The following is a 12,949-nucleotide window of genomic DNA, read 5'->3' on the forward strand; positions in this document are numbered from 1 at the left end:
CGATACCCACACTACCAAGCAGCACACTACAAGGTGAAATAAGTGGCAGGCCATGAGGTGAATTACTGATTTCAGTGCAGTGCACATGGAGCTAAAACCACAAGCAGGGTCGACAAAAAGTGATATCGCGGTGTATCCGCAATGTCTGATGACGACCTTTGGGCTGGATCAGACCATGTAGTGGAGCGCCTTGTGGGCAGCCATGGCACGCAGAGGAGCAGACTTATGCACAAGATATGCAGCTAAGCACACCAGCTCAGTGACAGCAGAGGGGCAACGCAGAAGGAGGATATGTACAGTGAGCCAGATCACTGAAGGTCGAAGCGACCGTCCATTGCCAGGTTGCAAATGAGAGTTGCATACCACTGTGTCAGCACAGGAGAGAGACAACTGCCTTGGTAGCTGGATCCTCAAAACTGTATGTCTTTGTGAAATGGCAACCATGGCGAGTATGGGATGATGCACGCAAGTAGGCACATGGGAAGGTGTGGCAAAGTATAATGCTGGCTGAACCCCCACTAAGGAACATGGGGCACTCTGACCCTGGGAAGCTGCTGCTGCATAGTCGCTAATAGGATGAAGAAACTCGATGCAGAACTAGGTAACACTTGCTCGGCCCTGTACAGCAGGGAACAAGGCCTCTTGGGGTCTGGAATGGTGATTAGAATCCAGTTGTACCATAGAAGACTACTAATGTAGGGTAATAATTCAATTGTGACGCCTACATCAAGAAAAGGGAGATGAGGGGGTGCTGCAACTGGTGAACCTGCTGAACACCAAAAGAAGAGGGGTACAACTGTGACAACTGCCATTGGAAAGTCTGTGCATTGACATTGCTGGACAAGCAAGTGGGTATAGGATATTTCAAGTTGTTGTGGGCAGATAGTGACCAACCAAAGAGCAAGCAGGCACCCCAGAGTTGCAGCCACACTTGGTGAGTCACCATTAGATGAACATGGGGTGACTCGTAGAGATGTTGATGGAGAACTGTAACTTATGTTCCTCGAAAAGGTAGAGAAGATCCTTGAAGGCGTTTTCACCCCTAAAGAGGTGCTTGAAGACAAAACTGACAGTAGTAATCAACATATGATTGCCCTGAGATAACCAGAAAAGGCCGGAGGATTGTGTCAAATGAACAAAAGAGTTGTTCACTGAACTGTAACCCTATGATGACACACTAGAGAGACAGGTGCTAGAACTAACGGAGACTGGACCCACCCAGAATCTGCAGGTCGAAGAAAATTGTTTTTGTAGGTGGCTCTCGGGGCTTTCACCCAAAAGCCTGAATTTTCTCCTGCATGAAGAACTAGGCATGTGTTATGTAAAGATCAGTGTATAATTAGCACCCAGTATGTAACATCTTTAGGTCCGCTATTTCCGCAGGACACATTCCCCTGCACGGCTATCCAGTAGGGGAACACACAATGGTGAGTAAGTTAATGCAGGATATTGGGTTGTCCCCTCCCCCAGACCCTAGACACTCCACATTATGGGATGTTAACAAAGTTCGAAATCTATTCTTCTCATGGCAGAATAATCAGTACTTGTCTCTCGCAGAACTCTCTGTTAAGATGGCAATGCAGTTATGTCTAGTTTCCTGCTGCAGAGTCTCCAATGTCTATGCACTGGACTTCTCCGGTGGAGAGTTTACCCAGAGGGAGTTACTTTCTACAACTCTAGATGGAAGAAATGCAATTCCAAACTGGTCTCATATCCAGCATTTGATAAATACCCCAAACTGTAAGTGGTACGTACCTTACGGGATATAAAAATATTACAGCCTCCCAGGGAACGAGAACTCCTGAGTTCCCTTAAGAAACTTTTCAAGGCTGTATCCTCCCCTACTATTCCTAGGTGAGTACGGTGGACAATGTAAGAAGCAGGCATTAATGTGTCACAATTTGGGGCCCACTAAGTAAGAGAGGCCATGACGTCTAAAGTCTTCTCTTTAGGGGCAAGGCTAGAAAACATAATTAATGAGGCTGACTGGTCTTCAGACATTATGTTGAAGAGGATCTATTTGAAACCAGTCCGAAAAATGGCATCCTTAGAGGTGGATAAGCTTTGGAAGGGCATAGTCCTCGCCTCTGGTACTGACATAGAATGTAAAATGTCCTAGCTTTCAAGACAGAAATATTACATTCAATTAAGGACACGGAGGCAAGGATTATTCCCACCCAAGGTTTGAGAAACCGTCCCTACCCTGGATGTAGGTGGGGAGTTCTTTACATTTCTTTATGGGGTTCTTAACCCCTTCGGCGCTGATGACGAGCTCAGCTCGTCATCAGTTGCGCCGCTCGCACGCTGATGACGATTTGAGCTCGTCATGTAATGCAGCTTTTGGAAAAAAGCCGCGTAGCGCAAACATAGCCGCAGCGCGCATGCGGTTAAATATCTACGTAAGGTATAAATATTGGGATTGTCTCCTTCACCGTGTATTAAAATATGCTGGATGATTAAAAACTGTGAAATTGATGTTGAATGTTTTCTTTAGTATTTCTGGTGAGGTCTTTGTTCAACACAGATGGTAATGCACTGTCTCGTTTCATGCTCTAGTTCAGGAGAATTCGAAAATCGAATACAGAGGCTGGATTCTGGGGCCACTGTAGCATGAAGAAAGACAGAGCAAAGAGAGAGACAAGGACTGGTATTGGGCTGCCTTATGATTCTTTAAGCTGTTTTTCTATTTCCGTTCCAGGTAGTTCATGGGAAAGGTAGTTTATTGATGTTGAAGCTGTTGGAGTGATACTAAAGGAAGAAAGTAAAGCATAATTCTTGCCTTCGTGTCCTTAATAGAATTGAACATTTCGTCTTAACGGCTAGGAAATTTTACACTCAGCTCTGTATGTTCCTTAAAGCCAGAAAAAATTGTGATTTTAGCGCAGCAAACTTTATGTTGATGCCATTTTTAGGAAAAAAACAGACACGTTTTTTGCAGAGCACTTTGTTTCTATTTCCCTCCAAAACCCCAAAATGTTGCAATATTTTGGCTATTTTAACAGTGCCCTCCAAAAAAAAGGTACCCTAGGTACCTTTGGAGTCTCCCGGATGCTGGAAAAAAAGGATGCAAATTTGTTGTGGATATCTTACATGAAAATAAAGTTGTGGAAGTCTAAGAGCAAACAACCCCAAATAGCCAAAAAAGGGCTTAATATTCTAAAGGGGAAATAATTAGCAGCTTAGGGGTTAAATCACTTGACACTCGAGGCAATAGTTTGAAACCTGTAAGTGTTTCTATACAACATTTGTGTAAACAGGATGTGGAAACTGCAACGAACAAGAATCAAACAGTGGTATCATTCGCATCAGATTAGTTGGAAAAAAGTAGAAAGGGCTCAACGTAGTGCATGTTGCTATTTGCAACCTGTGGCATATCCTTCCATTTGGCTTCATGGCCCCACTAGGATATGCTACACTTCTCCTGTCTGCTCTAAAGAGCCATTGAAGGCTGATAGCCACCATAGCTGTTTGAAACCATTCCTATTCTTTTACACCCAAGATACTTATTGCTGGTGACATGAAGTGTGCATGCTGACTTGTGCGGTAGTAGTGGGCACTTATCATGTTCTGCATGTAGCCTGAGGACACAGAAGAGTGGTACTTGAGGAAGAAGGATGTGTATAATAAAGCAGAGTGCAAAGGGTAGAGTGCAAAAAAGCCGGTGTACTAAGCTGTTGTTACCATATACATCTATGAAAAATTCAAAAAAGATGACTTTTTAGTACTGTATTTGCAAATTGTACATAGACATTAACTTTTACTCTAATTTCTGCTACTCTCTCCTTAACCTTTTCCCATACCTCATGTTATCTCTGCCATTTATCTTTTACCTTCATCTTACACTATTGTTTACACCTTCCGTTCTAATCCTAACGATAACCCACTCCACTTCACTTCACCCTAACCTAACGTAACTCAAGCCTACAACCAAATCTTAACATTTATCTCAGTCCTAATACTAACTCCTACTTCAGACCCAACTATAATACCTTAGACATGGGGGGCGCTAGAGGGCGCGCTTACGGAATGGCTGCCTAGACACGCAGCTCCCGTCCCTTGGTACAAGATCCTCCACTGATCCTGCGCCACGGGGTGCTGATTCACCCCAAAAGTTCTTATCCTGTATCCTGGCATCGTTCTCCACACCCGATCCAAATTTGGAGGCTCTGCGTGCACCAGAACCGAAGATACGTGCAGCTGCAGCTTAGCCGACTCTGCCACTGGAACTGAGGCAAGCGCCGGTCCGGCTGCCATATCCACGCGACCCTGGGGATTGCCACGAGGCTTCAGGCCGCTCTTCATCGCCACAGCCTGCGACCCTACTGTGAAGGAGTGCGGCGGTCGCCGCGCAGGTAGGAGACGACTGTGGGCCCTGCCTCGGGCTGGATCGCCCCCCCCCCCCCCTCCTCCGATCGCCGCTAGACCCTCACTGCTGGTGCTAGGAGGGGGGCTGCTCTTCGCATGCCGGACGAGGCTCCATCCTGCCCGGACTGCTCCCCGCCTCACTGACGGTGCTGGCTTGTGCGGCGCGGCTTGGCGGACCTGCAGGGACTGGGGCCTGCCCCGCCGCGCTGGCACTTACCGCTGGAGCGTGCTCCTTGCCTGCGGACCCCTGCGCCGTCTCCACGCCAGATGGCCCTGTCTGGTTGAGGATTTGCTGTATCTCTACCCTGCGTGGAGGCCCTGTGTTGCCCCCCTGTGTGGCGCTTCCCGTGAGGCACGCTATCTCGCTGCTGACCGACGCTGCCTATCCTGCTGACCTGGATCCTGTTGACCTAGGGCTGCTGTGGACCCTAATGCCTGGGACTTGTTCTCCATTAGCCCAACACCGCTAGTGACCTCAACGAGGCTTGCATATCTCTGCTCGGACATTCACGGGCGCTCCACTGGGGCCTGGGGGGGTGCACACCGGCGGGGCTCAGCGACGTCTCTCCTGCTCTGCTCTATCAGATCGTGCTGCGTTTGGGTCCACCTGCCCACCCCCAACTGCCCACTCCTTACAAGGCCTATACTCCTATCGAACTGCCCTGCTACTGCCCGTCCGGGTTTGTGGTCCGTCGCTGGGAGTTGCCATGGGGCGACCTGAGAATCGCCAGCCTAAACTGAGCTTCGACAACGCGCGCAAGAGCGCTAAATCGACGCAGATGAACCCAGGGCCGAGCACATCTTCTCCACAATCCACCCCCCCGCCCCCGGCCCCGGCGGCGGATCTTACAAGTCTGATCCAAGAGATGCGACAGGGTTTCGCCACTGGCGTGGTGAAGGTGGATGGGGTCACGGCCCGGTTGGATGCCCTTGTGCACAAGGTTGACCGCCATGAGGAACGCATTACGGCTGCGGAGCAACGGATCTCCGACAATACAGACACCACCGCGACCCATACGTCACAATTGGCCAGGATGGACAACCTGCTACGTGTCATAGCGGCAAAGAACGAAGATTTGGAGGCACGAAGCCGCCGCAACAACGTGCGCATAACGAACGTGCCGGAATCCACGGCCACGGGCAGAATGGAGCTCTACGTGGAAAAGTTGCTTAAAGGGTCCATAGGAGAGGACGCTTTTTCTCCTCAGTTTATAGTGGAGAGGGCCCACCGATCACTGGCACCAGTGCCCCAGCCTGGCTTACCTCCTAGGCCTATAATAGCACGGCTTTTGAACTATCGTGATCGCGACACGGCCCTCAGGGCAGCCCGGACTCAGAAATCACTGCAGTATAATGGGGTTACGTTCTCAATCTATCCTGATTTCACACCGATGGTCCAGGACGAACGGCGCAAGTTTCTGCCCGTAAAGAAAAAGCTGCGGGAAGCCCAAATTGACTACGCCCTCCTCTATCCGGCGAAACTACGAGTTACCCATCAGGGTAAACAGCGTTTCTTTACTAACCCGCAGAAGGCCGAGGATTTTTTGAAATCGGTTCGAACAGCGCGCAGAGGCGGAAATGTGCCTGCAGAGGACCTGGAGAATGCTGATTTACCCCCTGGACAACAAGATAATTAACTATATTTGCATGGTAAATGCACGGTGCCGGCCACAACGGATGGCCCTCCAACAGCGTATAGAACTTTGGTGGCTGGAGTGCTGTGAGAACGATGGACCTGCATGGACACTGCACCCCAGTGGTAATGTATGCCAAGGACCACTCCCTTGGCCTTAGTCTCCACCGAGGGTGGTACAGTACTGCAGCTAAGGACCAGGTAGTGGCAGTGCGCACTCTATGCTCTACCCCTACTGGGTGCTCCCCATTACTTGGTTGTGTTTTTTGGAGTTGCTGTTGCGGTTGAAAGGGGGGTGGGGGCGGGATTGCGAGGGTGGGATCCATGGCTACTGGCATGTTTGGGATGCTGGGGTGGGTGGGGGGAGGTTGGATTTTAAGAGGCTTCTGTTGCTCAGACTGTATTTTTATATGCTGAACTGGTGTTTCTTTGGGTGGGGGCGGGGCGGCTGTGGCACTGTCATTAGGCCTGCTAGGTCACTTTCACATATAGGCTTTCTGTATCCATGGCGGTATTGAATGCAAATGCTAGATTGACGTGCTTATCGTGGAATGTCAGGGGGCTGAACAATGCTAAGAAATGCAGAAATATCATTGCCTATCTGAACAGACATCATGTGCAAGTTGTTATGTTGCAGGAGACGCATCTGCCTGCTCAGGGCGCTGCCGCTTTTGCGACGAAATGGGCTAGTACTCGTGTTTTTTCCTCTTACTCGACCTATGCCAGGGGGGTTGCAGTGCTCATTGCCCGCGGAGTGCCTTTTCTTCATCTCGGAGAGGCAATGGACAGGGAGGGGCGGTATGCATTACTGTGGGGAAGGGTTGGCCGCGATGTCTATGTATTTGTATCTATGTATGCACCGAATGTTGATACTCCTGCCTTTTTTTCCACATTGTGGGGGAAGATTGTAGCTGTTGGGGCAAGACATGTTGTATGGGGTGGTGATTTCAACCTCGCACTGGTGCCCCCCATGGATAGGGCGGATGGTGTCAGCTCCTACAAGCCCCGGTCCAGGGAGACGCTGGAGGGAATCATGGAGGAGGGTGGTCTCTTGGATGCCTGGAGACATCTTCATTCCCAGGGGCGGGAAGGGACACACTTTACCTCTCACACTGGGACATGGGCGCGTCTTGACTACTTCCTAGTTAACAGAGAAGCTGCTGCAGAGTTGTTAAGAGTAGAGCACCTTCCTAGAACCTTTTCCGATCACAGCCCTGTGTCTATGCAATTCAGCATTCCCGGGTGGGACAATCCACGACCTCAGTGGAGACTGCGTCCTGATATACTCTTGGACAATGTCTTCTGCACTGAGCTGGGGGAGGAGATAGCAGATTTCTTCCCTAGAAATAAGGGCTCGGTAGAGTCAGTTGAGCACATCTGGGAGGCTTTTAAGGTCACCATAAGGGGCTTCTGCATCTCTAAAAGTCATGGGGTGCTGCGTGATATCCTGCAGTCCATTTCTACACTGGAACGCGAACTGCGGACTCTGGAACACCGCATGATCACGGATTCTGACCCACACTTACACGCCACCTTTAGAGAGACACTGTCAAAATTTGAAGAAGAGGCAGCCAGGGAGGCGAAATACCGGGGTAAACACTGGGTGGCCCGGAGATATTGTGAGGGAGATAGGCCCGGAAAAGTGCTTGCTGCAATCACACGACCACCACGGGTGCACAACACTATACTGGAGCTTATTGATGACACCGGCACGGCTGTCAGGGACCCGGCAGAGATACTATCCACCTTCACAGCACACTACTCTTCACTTTATACTTCTACAGCAGAGGAAAACACTTCATATGCTGCCTACCTTAACGATGTGGCGCTGTGCTGGCTCAGCGATGGGGACAGGGAGTTTCTTGCGGCTCCCTTCGAGCTGGATGAGATCCGTGAGGCCATCATGTCCCTTCAGAATGGCAAGGCGCCGGGGCTCGATGGCTTACCGGCCGAATTTTACAAAACCTACGTTGACATAATGGCACCGGTGCTCAGTGAGGTCTTCACGGAATCACTAGCCGACGGGATACTTCCCTGCTCTATGCGTGAAGTGGCGATCACCTCCCTTCTAAAACCGGATAAAAACCCTGCCACCTGCGATTCGTACCGTCCACTATCCCTCCTAAACTGCGATGTTAAGATACTAGCCAAAGTCTTAGCTACCCGGCTGTCGCTGCTCATGACCCGGCTTGTCCTGCCTGATCAGTCTGGCTTCGTGGCAGGAAGGTCTACGTCCCATAATCTTCGCACCCTTTTTACCCTGCTTCGCACGGTCCACCCCGACACCCCTGTCGCGGCCGTGTTCCTAGATGCCACTAAGGCATTCGACTCGATCGAGTGGCCATACCTGTTTTCGGTTTTAGCCAGCATGGGTTTCCCCAAATTATTTCTCTCTTGGGTTCGACTTTTGTATACGGACCCGACGGCGAGGGTGCTAATCAATGGCCGCCTGTCACAACCAATTGCACTCACTAGAGGCACCCGTCAGGGATGCCCGCTCTCTCCCCTGCTATTTGCCATCGCGGTCGAACCACTCGCCTGTCGTTTACGGCAGTTACACCGAGCGGGGGCAGTGCACTGCCTGCAGCGGCAAATAGATGTATCCCTCTATGCTGATGATATCACGCTCTACGTTAAACATCCCGAGACGCATCTCAATCCCCTGCTTCGAGAATTCATATTGTTCGGAGGAGTGTCGGGTGTCCACATCAATTGGGCAAAATCGCAGTTTTTCCCCCTCACGGATGCAGTGCATGCCTTCCCTCTCGATTACCCACTGGAGTGGTGTAGCGATGATCTTAGATATTTGGGGATCCGCATATCTCGCGATAAAGATGAGACGCTGCGTGCCAATTATGGAGTGGCCATGACCAAATTAACGGCTTCAGTGGACAGGTGGGTCACGTTACCACTCTCCATGGCGGGAAGAGCCTCACTCATAAAAATGGTGATATTGCCCCGCTTCCTATATCTTTTCCTCAATATCCCCTACTACCCTGGCGCCTTTTTCTTCAGGACGCTCCGTGCGGAGCTGCGCAGGCTTTTCTGGGGCGGCAAATCCCCCCGCTTAAAATGGTCGACGCTGACCCTTCCCTACGATAGAGGAGGTTTTGACATCCCTAATTTTGAAACTTACTACCAATGTGCACAGGCACACTTTGCCTACCATTGGATGGCTCCAACTCCTTTCATGCCGCACATAGCGGTGGAAGACTGGATCGTGCACCCTATACCACTCAACGGACTGCTACACTGTCCTGAGACATCCATCACCACTGCGCATACCTCAGTTTCCTGCACATTAGATGCGTGGCGCCGCATCGCTAGACACCTGTCGTGTCCGATGCCCTACTCTCCCAAATTACCGCTTACTTATCACCCGCAATTATCTCTCTTGTCGGAACGAGGTTTCCGTCAATTATGTGATAGGTTACTCATCGCCTGCTGGGGCGACCTGTTCCATGAGAGTAGTTTCAAGACTAAGGAACTGTTCTTTAAGGCACAGGACCACACCTCCCTTGAACTCTTTTACTACATTCGGCTACGTGCGGGGATGCGGGACATCTTACCTGATTATCCCAATGAACCTGAGACCCTAGCGCCACTGCATTTCCTGTTGGGATCACAAGACGGGACCCACTTGGTCTCTGGTCTTTACCGCCAAATCCGAAACGCTGCTCCGGAACCGGTCTCCAATGCTCGGCTACGATAGGCTGCTGAACTTGCCTTCGATGTTACCGATGAGCAGTGGAAATACTGTTGCACGCTCACCTCTCGCGTCTCTGCTAGCAGCAGATTGAAAATTATTCACTACAAATTCCTTCAGCGGATGTACTATACTCCGGCTCGGAAATATAGGTTCGGGTTAGCTGACAGCGACCGATGTGAACGCTGCCATGCCGACCATGCTGATTTCCTACACCTGGCATGGGACTGTCCCCAGGTTGCTCATTACTGGCAGCTGGTTGTGGAGGCTATCGCGGAGATGGTGGGTGAGACGGTGCCCGCAGACCCCTTGATCGCCATCCTCGGATACACAGTGCACTTGCCTAGAGGATGCAGGAAATTTGTTGACACCGCCTTGCTCTTAGCCAAGAGACGTGTTGCTTGTCGCTGGGGCAGAGGAAGGGCGCCCAAATTTAAGGACTGGCTTACGGATTTGACTTATTGCCAAGACCAGCATACCACTTTTGCTGAATTGATACCCCTTTCTTGTAGGCCCAGGGATATTTGGGAACCTCTGACGCACTACCTGCTCACGCGCTCGGATGACGATGCACGATCGGATGATCTGCCTCCCCCTCCTCAACGCGCTGTCGTCCCTCCCGGATCGCAACCCGTTAATACCTCCTGCACCGTCTGACTTTCCTTATCCCCATGCGCTCTCATGCCCCTGCAGCGTCCTGAGTGACCTGGGCCGCCCTCTCTTGGCCTGACCCACACCCCCCTCGTGATTGGGCATGCATATCCTATTTTTTCTGCATCCACAGCACGCCTCACACTACTGCTGAGTGACACCCCGTCATAATCCATGCTTCTATGGGATGCACCTTTGCAGACCTCTGCCTCACTGGGTTGCAATCCTGGACATTAGCTCCCCCATGGGCTGCGGCCTGCCTGACCCGCCTTGCTACACCACCCTTCATTGGAACTTTCACACAGTCTTATACAGCATCATAGTTGTTACCTAAGTTGGGAAGTTTTGTTTCCTGTTTGACAACAAAAAACAAAAAAAAGGAGAGGGATTTCATCTCTCGACTACAACACCCTGTTCAACTGCTGCTCATCCTTGCTTGTCCTACGCCCCGGGCTGCAGAACCAGCGTCCTGTATGTTTTCCTATACGCCGCCGGGCCCCCGGGATGCCGGCTTCTGGGCTGTGTACTGTTCATAATTTTTGCTGCCAGCCTCCGGGTTGTAGGCGGATCGAGCTGTGTACCATACTCTGTTTCCTCCAATAAAGCAGTTTGAACCCCAAAAAAATAAATAAAAAATAAATAAATAATACCTTAGACATTGCCTGACTCTAATCCTAACCTAGATCCCAACTCTTAAAATTACCCTAACCCAAATCTAATCCGTTACTCTAGCGCTATCCTTACCCAATCTAAACCAGTACCATACCCTGTACGCCATACATTATCCTTCACACCCTACCTTTCTCTAACCCCAACCCTAACTCCTAAACGTAGCCTAAAATTATCCTTTAAACTTCTCCCCTTTTCATTACTTTTCACCCTTTTTTTCTGAAAACCAAGGAAAATTGAAGCAAGCAACTAGAAGGCAGCAGTAGAGTAAAGGAAAAGGGATAAAAAAAATGAGGGAGATGGACACTTTGGCAGCTTTGCCCATTTACCAGCGTCTGCTCGAGGGACGCGGGTTGCATTATAAAGTTTTACATCTAACTACCCTTCATACCCCCCCTCTCCATGGCTGTATATATACCACATCCCCCATCACCATCATTTGTGAGAATATTCCCCTTAGTGGAATTACATTATCCCAATACCACTTTTCCGTTCACAAGAAAAGGGAAAATGCCAGTGCACTATAGGATTAAACATACCAACCTTTCAGTTAGTAAGTAGTCCTACAACTGCAGTGCTCTAGCATGCGCCATTAGTACCCAGAACAAGGGGCCACAGTAAGATTCGAAAGTTAATGGTGATTGAGAAGGCAACAGTAGATCTAAACTCCCACAATGCCTAATGAAGCTCGGTTACCTAAAAGTATCTATAATTGAGGAGATCCTTAATGCCAACTATTTTATTAACGTTAACTTCTGCTCTGTTGCCCACCAAGAAAGGACACTAGAAGAATATACATTGAAGAATAGCTTGCCTCAAAGGGGAGGGGTTTCTTTGGAGACTCTAGAACTCAGAGTTGCACAAGGGCATCATAGTAGGGGCAACTCACCTGCCTGGGGGAGACTTTTTGCTGTACATAGCCCTTACTACTGCCGTGCGAAAACACTGGGGAGAGGGCCTCACTGAACTAAAACGTCAATGGGCTGCCAATACACAGTTCTGGCAGCAAACACATTCAAAGTGGGAACGTGCCAGTATAAGCGCATAATGCAGGAATGGGCCGAGTGTGAGCGCGTAGTTCGTCTGCAGATGCCTACAAGAATAGGAAATGAGAGGGCGCTACAGGCGGCAAGAGCTTGGGAAAGGCTAGTTGCAGAACTTAAATCTCCCACGAATGATGAGGATGAAGATGTCTTAAGGTAATTTACATCTATTTTTGAGAGAAGTGAACAGAGTGCAATCAATTTCAAATCAGAGCAGGAAAGAAATTGAGGAGAAATGAGTCTCCAGAAAACGAGGACTGAAAACATGAATGTCCTACCTAGCCACATCAGAGGGAACATGGATGGGAAAGTTACCACTATCCAGTACAAACATACAATGGGCCCATAGGCTAGGGGTGGGGACTGCTAGAAAGAAGTGATTCCCTACAGAGTTAGTATGGCACAACATGAGATCTTGTCCCCTTACTTCACATTTGAAAACCTGCACATCAAGGGCAAATCTGAAGGTGCAAAAGCTAATCTGACAAGGAGCTGGTGGTCTTAGTGGAAAACACCAAATGAAATTGCCAGTTTCAAAGATGAGCTCACAAAAAGGACCAAGCAGTCTCCTGTCATACAGAAATGATATAGAATTCTGAGTCCAGCAACGTAGGCTAACAAAGTCAACATGAGTTTGAAAAAGAAAAAAACCATTTAAGGCGTAAATGTATGTGTGCAAATTATTCTGTTTATATATAAGATAAGCATGCTGTATTATTCATGCATATCGATATGCCACTCATATGCATTGGTAACATTGATCAATGTACTTTCCTAACCTTATGACTGGGCAATGTATGCACCATGCATTTTGTTTCTAACCGAATACTACTTTTACTTATGCCGAAATTATTTCTTTGCACAGAGGGCCCTTTCCTACAC

General features: G+C 49.4%; 1 protein-coding gene across 3 annotated transcripts in view; it reads right to left on the minus strand.

The window, feature by feature from the left end:
* RPGR (retinitis pigmentosa GTPase regulator) overlaps positions 1–12,949 on the minus strand; it is a 430,193-nt gene that overhangs the window by 250,760 nt on the left and 166,484 nt on the right. The window lies entirely within an intron of this gene.

The sequence above is a fragment of the Lissotriton helveticus genome, chromosome 8, assembly GCF_964261635.1.
Source record: "Lissotriton helveticus chromosome 8, aLisHel1.1, whole genome shotgun sequence".
Lineage (NCBI taxonomy): Eukaryota > Metazoa > Chordata > Amphibia > Caudata > Salamandridae > Lissotriton > Lissotriton helveticus.